Source organism: Gorilla gorilla, chromosome 10 (assembly GCF_029281585.2).
Source record: "Gorilla gorilla gorilla isolate KB3781 chromosome 10, NHGRI_mGorGor1-v2.1_pri, whole genome shotgun sequence".
Classification (NCBI taxonomy): Eukaryota; Metazoa; Chordata; class Mammalia; order Primates; family Hominidae; genus Gorilla; species Gorilla gorilla.
This window is the reverse complement of record NC_073234.2, coordinates 89603330-89620039: the sequence shown is the minus strand read 5'-3', so window position 1 is coordinate 89620039 and position 16710 is coordinate 89603330. Positions and strand designations below refer to the sequence as shown.

The 16710-nt window shown below is 40.3% G+C and overlaps 1 long non-coding RNA gene and 1 pseudogene across 2 annotated transcripts in view; one reads left to right on the top strand and one right to left on the bottom strand.

Annotated features, from left to right (window-relative positions):
• Positions 1 to 1334: 1334 nt before the first annotated feature.
• LOC109029044 (homeobox protein VENTX-like) lies at positions 1335 to 5796 on the bottom strand (annotated as a pseudogene).
• A 2691-nt stretch (positions 5797 to 8487) lies between these two features.
• LOC134756575 (uncharacterized) overlaps positions 8488 to 16710 on the top strand; it is a 37423-nt gene continuing 29200 nt past the window's right edge. For both annotated transcript variants that reach the window (XR_010129367.1, XR_010129368.1), the window contains exons 1-3: positions 8488 to 8597; positions 9351 to 9419; positions 10711 to 10811. This is a non-coding gene — a long non-coding RNA (uncharacterized lncRNA). The remainder of the gene's footprint in view (positions 8598 to 9350; positions 9420 to 10710; positions 10812 to 16710) is intronic.

The following is a 16710-nucleotide window of genomic DNA, read 5'->3' as shown; positions in this document are numbered from 1 at the left end:
TAGCTGGGACTACAGGCCCAGGCTACCATGCGTGGTTAATTTTTGTATTTTCAGTAGAGACGGGGTTTCACCACGTTGGCCAGGCTGGAATTGAACTCCTTGCCTCAAGTGATCCACCCATCTGGGTATCCCAAAGTGCTGGGTGATTTTTTTTTTTTTTTTGGCGGCGCATTTTTACTTTTATCACGGACAACGTGACCCCTTCCACACCCACAAGTCAGTGCTGTCCAAGCCCCACCCAGGAGCCCCTGTCCAGCCACTGCTCTCCGAGGGCTTCGCCCAGGCTTCCGTCACATTATCACTCGCCAGGACGTACAGCAGCTCTTCCACTCTTACCTGAGGTTGTATTATAAAAGCACATGCTGGTTGTAAACACCTCCAACAACGCAGAAATGAGCAAGGGGAAAGTGGAACTTGCTGTGGACGTGGCGACAGGACCACACTTTTGTTCCTGTTGGAATGCTTGGGTCGGTTTCACAAGTCGCCTCACAGTCCTGCAGGCTGAACCCGTCTGTCTGGGCGCCTCGCGCTGCCTACCTCCTGGGGCGACATGGACGGATGCGCGCTTGTCTCAGCTTCGGTGCGTGCAGTGAGGAGTCTGCACCAAGAACGGTCCATCAATGAGGGAGAGTACTACCCGGGAGGGGCTTCCATGCCTCCCATAATGGGCACTTCCTGACTTTCTGCAGGAAGTGCTGTCCTTGAGTCATTCTGTTTTGTCCTGAGGCTGCTGCGAGGAGGGGGATAGGTAAGCACATGCTGGAGGCTTCAGTCCAGGCACAGCAGCAGGTTCCAGCTGCCCTGCTTTCTGCTTTCCCTGGCTGGAGAAGAGCAGCCCCCAGCAGGCTGCGGGCACAGTCCCAGCTCACGCACGACCTAGAGTGCACTGCAGGGCCCCAGCACCCCGCCTTAATTTTCACCCTTGTCCCTCCTGCTTTCCAGCTTCGAGTCCTTGTTAAAAGGAACTCGAACCACAAAGTTATAAACACGACACCTGCATTCCCTTCCAATCCTTCATGGTTTTTCCAACACTTTTTAAAAAACAAATTATCCTTTTATCATATGCTGAAAGCCCTACCCATACCAAACCCACTTCTGCGTCTGACTCTGTTCACTGACCCTTCATTTACTTCCTAAACCGACCCTTTTGGTAACTTTCAGTAAAGAGGTAGCTTTAATAAATACATTCTCCAGAAATCTCCAGAACCTTTGTGTGGGTCAGGGTGAGAGGTGCCCCCACGATGTAAACAGAACAGCTGAGTCCTCCAGGTAGGTGCCAGGTGCGATCTGCACAAGGCCGCGTGTGTGGGAGGCATGGAGTCAGAGGCGCTTACTCAAAATGCATCCCTTGTCTCCAGCAGAGCACACAGGCCTCAGAGCCCCGTAGACAGGGCTGGTCCTAACGGATGCACGCCACTTCCTGGGCTTGGGGGATGGTACGCCAGAGGCTGCCCACAGCAGGAAGCCCATGCAGAGGCCAGGGCTTCTTGTCCCACTAGGCAGAGACCCCAGAAGGAGCCAGGGGGCAGCATCAGAGCCTGGGGCCTGGGCAGGGATGCCCAAGAGCACAGCAGCTGCAGGCCATTGGGAAGGCCAGAAGACGGGGAATGGAAAGCCGGGGACGCATGGAGTGACTCAGAGAAGGGACTATTCAGCTGGGAGTCCTGCATTTGCCCTTTGTGTTTCATCCGGGGATTTTGAAACCAGGTTTTTATCTGGACCTCCCAGAGCTGCATCTCCCTGGCCAGCCTCTTCCGCTCTTGAGAGCCCAGGTACTGGTGGTGCCGGAAGACGGTCTCCAAGGCGCGGAACTACTCAGTGGTGAAGGCTGTGCGGACACCTGGGGCCCACCAGGGGTTTGGCCCCTTACTCAACCCAACCACAGTCCTCTCCGGCGCAGGCCGATTTGAGGACCTAGCTTCCTTGATGCTGACGGCCTGAGGGGGCTCCCGGGTGCCGGATATCTGACCCAGGCCAGGGAGGCTCCCCTGGGAGACCTGGCAGGCCTGGAGGTGTGAGTTGGCTCTGAGCAGCTGCTCTGGGAGAGCCAGTCCACGGAGCCAAAGCTGGAGGGCAGCTGCCGGCCACAAGGTGGGGAGGAGGAGAGACGCAAGGCCGTCAGGTAGGCCGGAGGGAAGGCCGGGCGGGGCTGGCCAGGCGCAGGATCTACCTGGGTGATTTTTTTAATCTATAAAATAATATTTGCTTTTAATTTTTAATGTTACTATGTTGTCAATATATTGTAAAGCTTAAACTCTTTTTCTTTAAGACCACGTAATTTGAGTTTTTTAAAAATTTTTGCCAATTAAAAGTGAGATTACTTTGATTTAATTTCTTGTGATAATATTTATTTATGGCCTGGCGTGGTGGCTCATGCCTGTAATCCCAGCGCTTTGTGAGGCTGAGGTGGGTGGATTTCTTGAGGTCAGGAGTTCTAGACCAGCCTGGCCGACATGGTGAAACCCTGTCTCTACTAAAAATACAAAAATTAGCCGGGCATGGTGGTGCGTGCCTGTAATCTCAGCTAATTGGGAGGCTGAGGCACGAGAACTGTTTAAACCCAGGAGGTGGAGGTTGCAGTGAGCTGAGATTGCACCACTGCACTCCAGCCTGGGCAACAAAGTAGGTCTGTTTCCCCCCAAAAAATATATATATAATTTTTTTATAATGCTGGCACTAAATGGTGGTTGCAATATGTATAACTATCAAGCAGATGGCATATTTTAAACCTACAAAATACATTTACTTCATGTGTCTAATTATATTCGACTGGTTGATGTGACAACAGAAAACAGAAGATAAATTCTGTAAATTGGGGTCACTTATAACAGTGATGAACATCTACTAAACTAAATTCTCACATCTATGTCTACAAGATACAGTTTTGGAGGATGGGATAGAAAACAATTTTTGACATAGAACATACAAACTCTTTAAACTTGACACTTTTATAGTATGATTTCTACTACCTTGCGTATAACAAAACTCTAAAGTGTGTGAATTTTCAGAAGTAACCACACATGGCATTTTCCTTTAAATTTCTTCTTACATTGAGTGGTTTCTGTCATCTTCAAAAACACTAGAATGGAGATCTCTTACAACAAGTAACTGATCACTCAGTTGGCTAAAGTCCAGATTGAGGGCCAGGTGTGGTAGCTCACACCTGTAATTCCAGCAATTTGGGAGGCTGAGGTGGGAGGATTGCTTGAGGCCCAGAGTTCGAGACTAGCTTGAGCAACATAGCAAGATCTTGTCTCTATCTCTACACACACACACACACACACACACACACACACACACGAGACCAGATATTGTGATCTGGTTCAGAGCCATTGTTTCCAATTACACACCCTTCCCTTTTGTTTAAGAGTATTTAAAAGAAACCCAGCAACTTCCAAAAAAAAAAAAAAAAAAAAATCCCAGAAGGAAGAACCACAGATCCTCAGTTGGGTTCATTGTTAGCATCCCTGAAATATCTTGCAAAGGAACTTATTGGAAGTTTACTCCCTCTTTAGTTCTTTGAAATGCTTCTCCCAACTGTACAATATACATCAATGGTACAGCTTCTGGAGAAGAAACTTTCTTCCTAAAAACAGATGGTAACTACATCATTGAAGCAGACAATCATGTATGTGTAATTTTATAGTTATTTTATTTTTATATATTTTTAATAGAAGAAAAGTAAAAGGATATAAAAACTAGCTGATCACATGTTTTGAGTAACATTTCCTCCCCCTTATACTCAGGGTCAGCTTGCATTCCATTTGATTAACATTGATTTGATATTTTTGTCTTTAGAATTGATTTAGATAAATAGGTAGGATGTCAATATTAGGAGATTTCCTCCTCAATAAGCTGCTTGCCTTCTCTATACAATGTGTTATGTCATTTCAATTTGGGTGATAACAATCTAGAATCAAAGCAGCTGTTTAATCTTCATTCATAGCCACTTTGTGGGCAGTGGCAATTGTCACCACTCCCATAAAAATTCTGGAAGATGTGACACTAAGTAAGATGATAATCAATACCACTTTCCCAGGATTCAAAAGCATTAAGGACTATGTGAAAATAGCAGGATTTTGACAATATTTAATGAAGTCTTTTCTCTACAGCAGTAGACATTATCAGAGAAAGAATATCAATGATATCTACTAATTTGTGTTATATATCATAAAAGAATGATATTTGGGTAAGTTACAAAATGAGTAAACTGTAATTATGGACAAATTTGGTCATGGTAAATAATTTGCCTAATTTTCTTCCCTTCAATTAAAATTTTGTTTTATTAAATATATGGATGTTAATCTAAGTATATTGTTAAACAGTAAGAAATAGGGTCTATAACATTGATGTAGAAAATGCTTGTGTATATGAGAGTGTGCCTACTACGTGTTTTCTTAAACTTAAAACATAGCAACTTTTTGAGAGAAATTTTTAGCCTAATTTTGCAAATGTGAAAACTGAAGTACAGAGCTTGAGAAAATCATTGTCAAAAAGAAGCAGGAATTAAGCTTCTGTTTGACTTATTCCAAGTCCCACCCAAGGACCATGCAAAGACTTAAAGCTTCTTAACTAAGCACCGGAGAGAGAGAGAGAGAGAAAAAAATAGTGTTGTACTCTTACCTCCAGGCAATACAGCCAGTGTTTTCTCTACTTGCTCTCAGTATTTTTGTGAAAAGATTTACTCATGATTCTCAAGCAATTTCAATGAAAGCCCAACTGCTTCAAAAATTTTTATGTCAGCACTAAATAACAAAAGTCTTAAAAAGCAATTTTAGAATCACATTGATATAGTAAATAATCATTGTGCTTACAGGCTGATAGGGTCTGAAACCAGGTATGTTTTATGTATAGCAATACTTTTCACCAGTCACGTGGAACTAATCATCAGGTGTGAAGTTAAGCTGACTTATGGCAAAACACATGCAGACTTCTATGTAAAAAGGAAAAAAGCACAAATCAAAGGAAAATTAGTGGTGAGCTAGAAACAGCCTTATCTTTGAATTATCTAATTTATGTGACTTATGTCTTCCATCATATTTTTCAGTAATATAGCTTTTTGAAGTGAATTGCCTTTTGGGGCAAGAGGAAATAAATGAGTAGATGAATAAAGGAAAAATGAGGTACTGAAGAAGAATGAAGACTTTCTAATATATCTCCTACCACGTATATAGCATGAGTACTTACGTAGTTAACTCTTCTCCTAATCCTAAGCAATATCAAGGTTTATTGTTTAATACTAAAGATGAAATAATACTTGAAGTTACACAAAATGTCATATATTGCAAGTATCATGATTACTGTCATTTAAATAAATTGTAAATCAACCTTCTTCTTGTTGCTGAGACAGAAATTTAGCTGCTGTGAAATACTGGGATCTTCCTGCTTTTCCACTAAACCATTATTGTCTTTTATATTCTAAAATCTGTCATATGAATTATTGCCAAAATAATAAAGAACAAAGAATCTCTGCTGCAGAGAAAATCCTCTGGGAATTTCTCACAGGCAAGGTATTTCTCTTTTTCTTTTCTAAGGACACGCAAAGATTCCTTAAAGCAGGAGTCAGCAAACTTTTCCTTAAAGGGGTAGATAGCAAATATTTTAGAATTTTGCTGGCCACTCAGTCTCTAGAGAGTCACAAGTACTAAACTCTCCAGTTTGTCTCAGAAAAGCAGCTATAAACATATGTAAAGAAATAGCAAGTCTGGGATCCAATAACCTTTTATTTACCAAAACAGGCCAGAGTTGGTCCACTGATTCTAGTTTACTGACTGATGCCATATAGGGTAGGTTCATCCTACCTTCCATTTGCCCGGAATAGCCCATTGGAAATTTTTAAAAAGTATTTCCAAATCATAGTAATCTGCCTTTGTCTTTACTCCCCTTTTAGAATGAAATCTCTTCAAAATTAAATCTTACTCATTCTTCAAATTCCGCCTGAAATCCACCACATCAGAGAACTCCAGAGAGTATGATATTTCATGCATACTAGACTATCATAAACTATTTCATGCATTATGTCATCTTTTATCTTGCTGACTTATAGCACAATAATGCTCTAAGCATGAAAAAGAGAGAGGCTAAATAATTTTCCATGATCAAATGAGGAAAAAGCAACAGTAAAGCCAAACTCTTTTGAATTCTATTTTGGCGGTCTTTATTAAGCTATTAACAATCTTATCATTACAAAAGAATACCTAGGAACATATAGGTCAACATTCCATCAAGCACAAAAATCCCCTCTAGTTGTTAACTAGCAACTGATATCCAGCTTTAATATTTCCAATCATAAGAAAATAACTACAGATGTGCCTTGATTTACAAATAGCTTGTTTTTTAAAAGGACCTTTGTGAATGCATTTCTTATTAAGCCAAATGACATTATAAAATTACTTGCTAATGGATGCAGAGTTGCTGAAATGGTGAATGTTTGTCCCTATTAATAAAAACTGGAAGTAGAAAGAAAAATAACGAGCTTCAATACCTCCTGTGGAAATTTATCCACGATTGGACAGGTCTAAATGCTTTTTCTTTCTTTTTTTTTTTTTACTATAAGTTTTAGGGTACATGTGCACAACGTGCAGGTTAGTTACATATGTATACATGTGCCATGTTGGTGTGCTGCACCCAGTAACTCGTCATTTAACATTAGGTATATCTAAATGCTATGCTATTTCTTATAGTGAACAAAACTATCTTTTCTGTAATACTTACTTTTCTGCTACAGATTTACTTTCACAGTGTCTTCTCCCCCTTTTCTGTGACTAATCTTCATATATTGAAGAAAAAGTTGTCATGTATTCTCTAAGAATTTTTAAAGGACTGTACCACACTAGAATCGTGATTTTTTTTTTCTCCATAGCATATGATTCCAGGAAAACTTCCAACAACTCACGTGTACATATGTCACTCTTAAAATATGATGTTTTCATGGTAGCAAGTGGTCTGACTAGCAGGAAACAGTGAGACTTGTCTTTCATGCCTTGTGAACTTGAATTTCCTTAAAATAGACTGTGCCAATGATAGACTCTTTTGATAAATCTGTTAGTAGTTTACATATATTCCTTGTGTTTCAAGTAGACTTTCAGTAAGTTAAAAGCAGAAATAACTCATTCATGTTACAATGAATTCTTACATAAACTATTTCCTCTTATTTCCTGGTCAGTTGAGTATTCAATGGAGGCTTGAAACTCACACTATAATGTGGAATTCTACGCGATTTAACATCTTATGTTGTCACTAATAATACTGCATAGTTGAACGTCTTAGGCTTAATTTCCTAAATTAGTGGATCTCTCTTTAACAAAGGAAAGATTCTTTCATGAGTAGTGAAGTCCCTGAAAAAAAAAAGTTTGAAAAGTTCTTTTTGAAGTCTTAGCAGTAAAGTCAAAGACATGACAGGGTACTGTGCATTTAGATGTATATTTTCACTAGCTTTTGCTGGGATAAGCACTCTCTGGAAGAAACTCTCAGAATGCCAAAGGTTGAAACTGCTTCCAGCTTGTTTTTATACATAGTCATGGATCTCACCATTTGTGATCTAAAGTTCTGAGAATAGACTCTAAAGCTGGTGATCAGCAGTGAAAGAGAGCTTAAATATATCAGTTTCTTATTTGTTTATGTTAAATAAGCAAGAGAAGAAAGTTTAAAGATATCAGTAATATAGCAATTGAGACTCCATTTAATTTGTTCCACATAGAGTCAGCATTTTTGCTTAATTTAAATGTTTTGAATCTATTTAATTTTTAAATTAGATTTATCTTTATAAATATTGTTTTTAAATTATTGTGAGAGCACAGAAGAGGAAAATCATGTGTGACAGACAGATGTTTAGGCAAAACCAAACAAAAACAAAAACACATGGGTAATATGTCTGATTCTATCAATGTTGCAAGATTTTCTCATCAAGCTATTTATCTAGTGATCTGCAAATGGGCATGGCATTTTCTAAGCCTTCCAAATCAGTGTGATGCAGCCTAAGAGCTACCACATCAAGGCTCTTATCTATAGGATAAGCCGACTAAACTCATTTGCAAGCCCTGACTTTTTCCTTCTATTCTCATCTTGAGTGGCTCATTAACTTGGAGTAGTAGTATCAATGTATCAATGAGCTGGTTAAAGGCTGTCAGCATGAACTTAGATTTCAAAGTGGCTGTGACTGAAGCAGTGACTGTCATTTTCATATAGCAACCATTCTGTGGAATTTGATGATCTCCAGATTAGGAGCAGAGCAGGGATTTTCTGAAAAATGTGTGCCTATAGACAGTAGCTTCAGTCATATCCAAGAGTTCCAAATTGTTGCTGCTGATGGCGTACCTTATGGTTGTGAAACTTGCCTAACCAGCCTCCAAAATAAGTGAATTCCTTTCAAGGTATACATTCCTTACTAGTTCTGTTTCTCTAACCGAACCCTGACTAATACATTTATTAATGTGACAGAGGTAACAATGCATGACTCCAAATGTTATGTCATAAAAGGTGAAACAGCTTCTGTTTGGCTATCTTTCAGATGCTTGCCCTGGAAACCAACCATGATGCTGTGATGAAATCCAGGCAACTGAGTTGTGTTTCAGCCCAAAGCAGCAAATGGAATCCAGGTGACTGACATCATTATCTATCAGACATGTGAGAGAACTCCTTAGGATGATGTTACTCATTATCTGCAACCACATGAGAAACCCGGAGCAAGAACCACCCAGCCAAGGCCAATCTCTAGAACTTTGAAAGATAATCATAAATGAAGGTGTCGTTTTGCACTATTGTTTACACTACTCTGTGCTTTTCACACAGCAATACATATCAGTTACAGACTGCATTTATATTTTGTTAAAATCACAAATTTGGAACCACATTTTCACAATTTGCTTTCTTACGTGATTCTAAGTTACGGATTTCCACAATAGATTTGTTAACAAGATTTGGAAGAAAGGAGTTAGCTTGGAAAATCAGACTAGAGTGAGATCCTCTTACAAGTCACATATTTTAATGTGGATCTACTGGCTCACGTCATTGGCTAGAGGCAGTAGCTAGCCCACAACAGCTTTAGATTCTGCCAGATCTCCTTGGGACTGCAGCCAGACCCAGAGCTCCTTCAGCTTCCATTTGATCTCTTTCTTCAGTTTCCCTGGATCCTAGACCACACTTACATGAAACTCCGTAGAGAAATACCTCAGCGATACTGCAGGCCCCCCATACAAACAAAATTGTAGGCTGGAGACAATAAGAGACTAATATAATATAGCTTTATGTGATGGACAAATTTCAGTTTATCCTCATGGGTTTAAGCTCATTCTCAAATACTCTACTTTGTCTTTCTTCTCTCTCACTTTATTTCTATTTTTCCTTTCTAGCTTCAGGACCATCATCTGACATAGGGGAAGAAGACTTACATAGAAGGCCTAACCAGCACCCAAGATCATGTAAGGTTTAAACTTTATAATATATCCATTTTGTTTCTCATAGTTCTCCTTTTGTCATCAAATCAGAACTGATAACAGTGATCCATATTTTGAAACCCAGTGTCCTGTCTGAAGTTTCTGCTTTCAATGATTCCCAGTATCTTAGTTCAGGCTGCTATAATGAAAATACCATACACTGGGTAACAGAAACAACAAACATTTTTTTCTCGCAACTCTGGAGACTGGCAAGTGTAAGATCAATCAAGGCACTGGAAGATTTGGTATCTGGTGAGGGCCCACTTTCTGGTTCATAGATAGCCATCTTCTGGCTGTGTCCTCACATGGTAGAAAAGGAGAAAGAATTCTCTGGGGTCTTTTTTATAAAAAGGGCACAAATCCCATTCATGAGGGCTCCACCGTCACAAACTAATCACCTCCCCAAGGCCTTACCTCCTCATACTGTTACATTGTGGGTTAGGATCTCAACATATAAATTTGGTGAGAACACAATTGGTCCTCAGCAACCAGTCTCAATCATGCCTCTGTTCACTAAACTTCTTTCTATGTTTTGAAACTCAGATGTGAAATAGACCCCCTTTTCTTGAGTTTTTTTATAGTCACTGTTCGTTGAATATTTCATTGAAGTTCTCAACCAGTGGAGAAGTTTTACATTGAAGTATAATGTAAAATGTATTTGGCCACTTTCTTTTTCGCATTTTTTGTTGTCCACCTGCCTTTGCACCCTGCATCCTCCAGGCACTTTGCTCAGTTCTAGACTGTCTCTACGACTGTGATTACCTGTCTATGTTTTTCTGTTTCTCCAGATACTCCTTACCCCTGAATCCCAATATATCTATTTTCCTCACTTTGTACTTCAGAACCATTCATTTCTCCCCTTAATATCTGTATGTAAAGATGCTAGAAGTACTTGTCATCTTTTAGTAGCATAGAAAAGCTGAAAGAATATTGAAATTGAAATATAAATGTTTTATAATTCTCCAGATTGTTTCTTATGATTATATGTTTGAAAATTTCAAATATAGAAAAATATATACATATTTTTAAATTGGGAATCTATTCATTTAATAAATTGCTACTGAGTACCTTCTATGTATCAGACATTGTTCCAAATGTTGGTGAGGCGATGAACTGAACAAACATTTTGCTCTCATGCAGCTTATCTCCTAGTGGCATGTGTGAGTGTAGATAGATGATAAAGTACAGTTTATATATTATATCCATTGGGGACCACTTCTATGAAGATAATTAAAGCAGGATAAGAACAATAATGAAAGACTGTTATTTTGTACAGGGTGGTCATGAAAGATTTCAACAATAAAGATGTATTTGAGCAGAGACTTAACAGGAGGGAGGAAACAAGCCATGCAGCTATTTCACTGAAGAGTATTTCAGGTAAACTAAACAACAAGACTATCCATGAAACTCAAAAGCAGAGTAAGTAAGTAGAAAGGTGGCAAAAGTAGAGTCATGGAAATATGGGGAGGCAGGGTTATAGCAAATAGGGACACTTTAACAGCAAGGACTTGTATTCGGAGTGTGATGGAAAGTCAAAAATCTTTGAACAAAAACTATGATTTCACTGATTTAGTATTTTTTGTTTTTAAGATTAAATCACAGAATTAAGAATCACAGGCAGAAGCAAGGAAAAAAATTCTGAATTCTCATTACCTCTAAAATTATTTACTTAGGCAATAAGTAAATGTAAGCTTAGTGTAATATAGAACATTTTTGTGTTTTGCTTGCTGTTGGATCCTCAGAAGCTAGGGTAAATTATTATAAAATAAATGCTCAATAAATATTTTCTATGTATTGGCTTATACTAGACCAATCAATCTTGGCCAAGGGGAGTATTTATAAACATGGCTGCAACATTTGAACAGCTTAAAGTTGTTCATAATATTATTTATTACTATTTTAATGTCTGTAATATCAGTAGCGATGATTCCTTCTTCATTTTTGGTATTAGAAATTTTTATCCTATTTATTTTTTCTTAGTTAACCTGGCTAAAGGTTTATCGATTTTATTGATCTTTTCAAAGAACCAGCTGTTCAGTTTGTTAATTTTCTCTCTTGATTTCTTATTTTTTTATTTCATTGATTTCTGCTCTAATTATTACTTTTTCCCTTCTGTTTAAACAGGCCTTCTTTCTTTAGTTTCATAAGATGGAAACTTGGGTCATTTATCTTAGACCTTTGTATGTATTCAGTGCTATTAATTTGCCTCTAAGCACTGTTTCTGTGGCATCCCACAAATGTTGTTTTATTTTCATATTAGTTCAAAATATTTTTTAATATCTCTGGCAATATCTTCTTTGCATTATGTTGTATTTAGAAATACATTGTTTAATCTCTAAATATTTCTAAATTTTTCAGCTATTTCCAGTCACCTATAATTTCTAGTTTAATTCTAGTGTGGTCTGGTACATACTTTTTATTTCTATTTTTTACATTTGTTCAAGTGTATTTATCTCGGTTAATATTCCGTATAAGCTTGAGAAAAATGTATATGCTGCTGTTGTTGGATGAGGTATTCTGCAAACATCAATTAGATCTACTGATTAATTGTGCGGTTCAGTTTGAAAGTATCATTGTTGTATTAGGGTTCTCTTGGACAGAACTAATAGGATATATATGTATATATGTATATATATCCTATTAGTTATCGTATATATCTTACATACATATATATAGAGGAGTTTATTAAGTATTAACTTACATGATCACAAGGTCCCACAATAGGCTGTCTGCAAGCTGAGGAGCAGAGAGAGCCAGTTCCAGTCCCAAAACTGAGGAACTTGGAGTCCGATGTTTGAGGGGAGGAAGCATCCAGCATGAGAGGAAGATGTAGGCTGGAGAGGCTAAGCCCATCTCTCCTTTTCATGTTTTTCTGCCTGTTTTATATTTGCTGCCAGCTGATTAGATCATGCTTACCAGATTAAGGGTGGATCTGCCTTCCCCAGCCCACTGAATCAAATGTTAATACCTTCTGGCAACACCCTCACAGACACACCCAGGATCAACACTTTGTATCCTTCAATCCAATCAAGTTGGTACTCAGTATTAATCATCACAAGTCCATCTCTTGTGAATTTGAACAAATACATATCTCCTGAGATCATAAATAATCTTCAAATAAAGAATAATAAAGTCATAATTATACCTAACATAATACCTATCCTTCGTACAACCTGAAATGCACCAATCCCCAACCCAAATACTATTACATAAAGTTAAAAATACTTAAATGCTGATATGAAGTCAATAAATCTTATGTCACATGATAAAGGAAAAGGAAATAAAATGAATATCTTAGTACAAGTGTATACATGCACAAACATGTTTTTAACAAAAGAAGGAGGAAATACTCATGACAATTACAGTCCTCGTTTCTGCAGCTGGTCACATGGTTGTAGCTGGTATTGATGACTACCTTCTTCAACTACCCATTCTGTATGCCCTTTGCCTTCAGCAAGCACCTCAGCAGGTTGTGGTTTTTTTCCTGGTGGAGTAACCCAAACCTTCATTCCTGAAGAGCCTGGGCCATTTGTAGTCCTGCCTGGACTGGGCTGTTGTAGTTTGCCATTGACCTTAATCACAGGGCATGGTAATACTAAGAGACACCCTAATGGATCTTTGTATTCCATGCATACTCTTCCTTACCTCCATTTTGGAGTAGTAGACTGATTTCATCTTGATAGTCGGGGGTCAGTCACCCCAGCCAACACTGTAACTCACTTCTTAGCCTGTTGACTTAAAGGTAGGAGGAGCCCAAAGTGTCCAGGTGGCAATCTTAACTTCCAGTTTTATGGAATAATTGTTGTGTCTCCTGGTGGCAGCATTCCTCACTCTGGAACTAAGACCTCTAGGCCAGCAGAATGTAATGTCACAGGAACAGGAAGTAAAAATTTTGCTAGTGGATCACTAGGGGTGATAGTGAGTGGTGCCACTTCCACTTCCACCCCTTGATTACTGGACCTGTAAATCCTGGCTATGGGAGAAACAGTACCATATACTGGACGCTGATTCAGAGCATACACAGCCTTCTGGAGAACTTTGTCTAAACCTGCAAAGTATTGTCACCTAGTTGGAGTTGTAATTGTGACTTCAAAAGGCCATTTCACTGTTCTGTCAATCCAGCTGCTTCCGGATGGTGGGGAACATGGTAAAACCAGTGAATACCATGAGGATGAGCCCAATGCTGCACTTCTTTAGCCATAAAGTGAGTGCCTTGGTCAGAATTTCTATGCTGTGTGGAATACTATAGATAAGGCATTCTGTGAGTCCACGGATGGTAGTCTTGGCAGAAGCATTGCGTGCAGGATAGGCAAACTCATATCTGGAGTAAGTGTCTATTCCAGTGAGTACAAACCTCTGCCCTTTTCATGATGGAAGAGGTCCGATATAATCAACATGCCACCAGGTAGCTGGCTGATCACCCTGAGGAATGGTGCCATATCGAGGACTCACTGTTGGTCTGTGCTGCTGGCAAATTGGTCACTCAGCAGTGGTCATAGCCAGGTCAGCCTTGGTGAGTGGAAGTCCATGTTGCGGAGCTACTGTGTAACTTCTTTCCCTGCTACCATGGCCACTTTGTTCATCGGCCCATTGGGCAATGACAGGCATGGCTGGGGAAAGAGACTGAGTGGTGTCCACAGAACGGGTCATCCTATCCAGTTGATTATTAAACTGCTCCTCCGCTGAGATCACCTCTTGGTGAGCACTCACATGGGATACAAATAACTTCACAGTTTTCAACTACTCAGAGAGGTCCATCCACATACCTCTTCCCCAAATTTCTTTCTCACCAATTTTACAATCATGCTTCTTCCAGATCTCTGACCATTCAGCCAAACCATTGGCTACAGCCCATGAATCAGTATATAGTCACATACCTGGCCATTTCTCCTTCCATGCAAAGTGTACACCCAGGTGCATGGCTTGAAGTTCTGCCCACTGGAAAGATTTCCCTTCACCGCTGTCCTGCAGGGATGTCATAGAATGGGGCTGTAGTGCTGCAGCTGTCCACTTTCGGATAGTGCCTGCGTATCGTGCAGAACCATCTGTGAACTAAGCCCTAGCCTTCTTTTCTTCTGTCAACTCCCCATGATCATAGAGAAATCCCCATGAGGCCTTCAGTGCAGGCTGAGGGAGAGAAGGCAGGGTGGCAGGACTGGATACTATGGGTGTTAGAACCACTTCCTCAGGTAACTTTTTGTGCCTTCAGGACCTGCTCAAGCTCCATCACATATATATCACTTCCATTTAATGATGGAATGCTGTTGTGCATGGGTCATTCATGGCTAGATGGGTCAGAAAGCACCCAGTTCATAATAGGAAGTTTAGGTCGCATGGTGATTTGATGACCCGTAATCAAATGTTCAGTTTCCACAAAAGCCCAGTAACAGGCTAAGAGCTATCTCTGAAAAGGAGAGTAGTTATCTGCAGAAGATGACAGGGCCTTGCCCCAAAATCCTAGGGGCCTCTGCTGTGATTCACCTATGACAGCCTCCAAAGGCTCCAAACAGCATCTCTTCCTGCCACTGACACCAGAAGCAGCATTGGATCTGCTGAGTCACATGGCCCAAGTGGCAGAGAAGCTTGCACAGCAGCCTGAACCTGTTGCAGAGCTTTCTCCTATTCTGCACCCCACTCAAAACTGGCAACCTTTCGGGTCACTTGATAAATGGGCCAGAGTAACACACCTGAATGAGAAATGTGTTGTCTCTAAAATCCAAATAGGCTACTAGGCATTGTGCCTCCTTCTTGGTTGTAGGAGGGGCCAAATGCAGCAACTTATCCTTCACCTTAGAAAGAATATCTTAATAGGCTCCACACCACTGGACCCCTAGAAATTTTACTGATAGAAGTATACCGAATTTTAGTTAGATTTATTTCCCATCCTCTGGCCAGCAAACGTCTCACCAGTAAGTTTAATGCATTGCTACTTTTTGCTCACTGGATCCAATCAGCATAATATCATCAATGTAATCGACCAGTGTGGTATCTTGCAGAAGTAAAAAGTGATCAAGGTCTCTCTGAATAAGATTATGGTGCAAAGCCAGAGAGTTCATATAACCCTGAGGTAGCACAGTAAAGGTATATTGCTGTGCCTTCAGTGGCCTTGCCAGCTGAAGGCAAATTGCTTCTGGCGGGCCTTATGGACAGGAATAAAGAAAAAGGCATTTGCCAAGTAAATGGCTGCATACCAGGTACCAGAAGATGTGTTAATTTGCTCAAGCAGTGAAACCACATCTGGTACAGCAGCTGCAACTGGAGTCATCACTTTGTTAAGCTTATGATAATCCACTGTCATTCTCCAAGATCCATCTGTCTTCTGCACAGGCCAAATAGGAGAGTTGAATGGGGATGTGGTGGGAAACACCACCCCTGCATCTTTCAAGTCTTTGATAGTGGCACTAATCTCCGGAATCCCTCCAGGGATGCGATATTGTTTTCGATTTACTATTTTTCTAGATTGAGGCAGCTCTAGTGGCTCCCAGTTGGCCTTTCGCACCATTCCTGTCCATAAGGCCCACCAGAAGCAATTTGCCTTCAGCTGGCAAGGCCACTGAAGGCATAATAGCCCTCACCCTACCAGTCAGGGAGCCAATGTGGGGGATCTGTCAGCTGCTAAGTATGTCTATGCCAATTATGCATTCTGTCACTGGGAAAATGACCAAAGAATGAGTCCAGGGACCCACTGGACCCACCGGACCCACCAGACCCACTGTAAGTTGGATCTGAGCTAAAACTCCATTAATTACCTGACATCCATGAGCCTCTACTTTAACTGGAGGACTGCAACGACATTTTGGGTCCCCTGGAATCAATGTCAGCTCAGAGCCAGTGTCCAGTAGTCCCCAAAATGTCTGATCAATTCCCTTTCTCCATTGCACAGTTACCCTTGGAAAAGTCCACAGGTCTCCTTGGGGAAGAATGGGAGAAAGATTCACTGCATAAATTGTCCATATGTAGTGGAATCCTTCCTCGAGGGGACCTGGCCTCCCCTTCATTCAAGGGATTCTGGGTCTGTAAACTGGCTCAAGTCTGGAAATTGATTGAGGGGCTGTGATCCCCTGTTTTTATAATGCAAATTAGTCTTTTGCTCATTCCACTTAGAAGTTTTCTGTTTGTATAATTTAAGTAGGAATGCTGTAGGCTTCCTATCAGTTTCACTTCTAGGAACACTCTGATTAATTAGCCAATGCCAGAGCTCTATGCGAGTCAGATTATTCTGATTGTCGCTTTGCCTCTGCTTTTCATTACTGTAACTACACCCACCTTGCTTTTG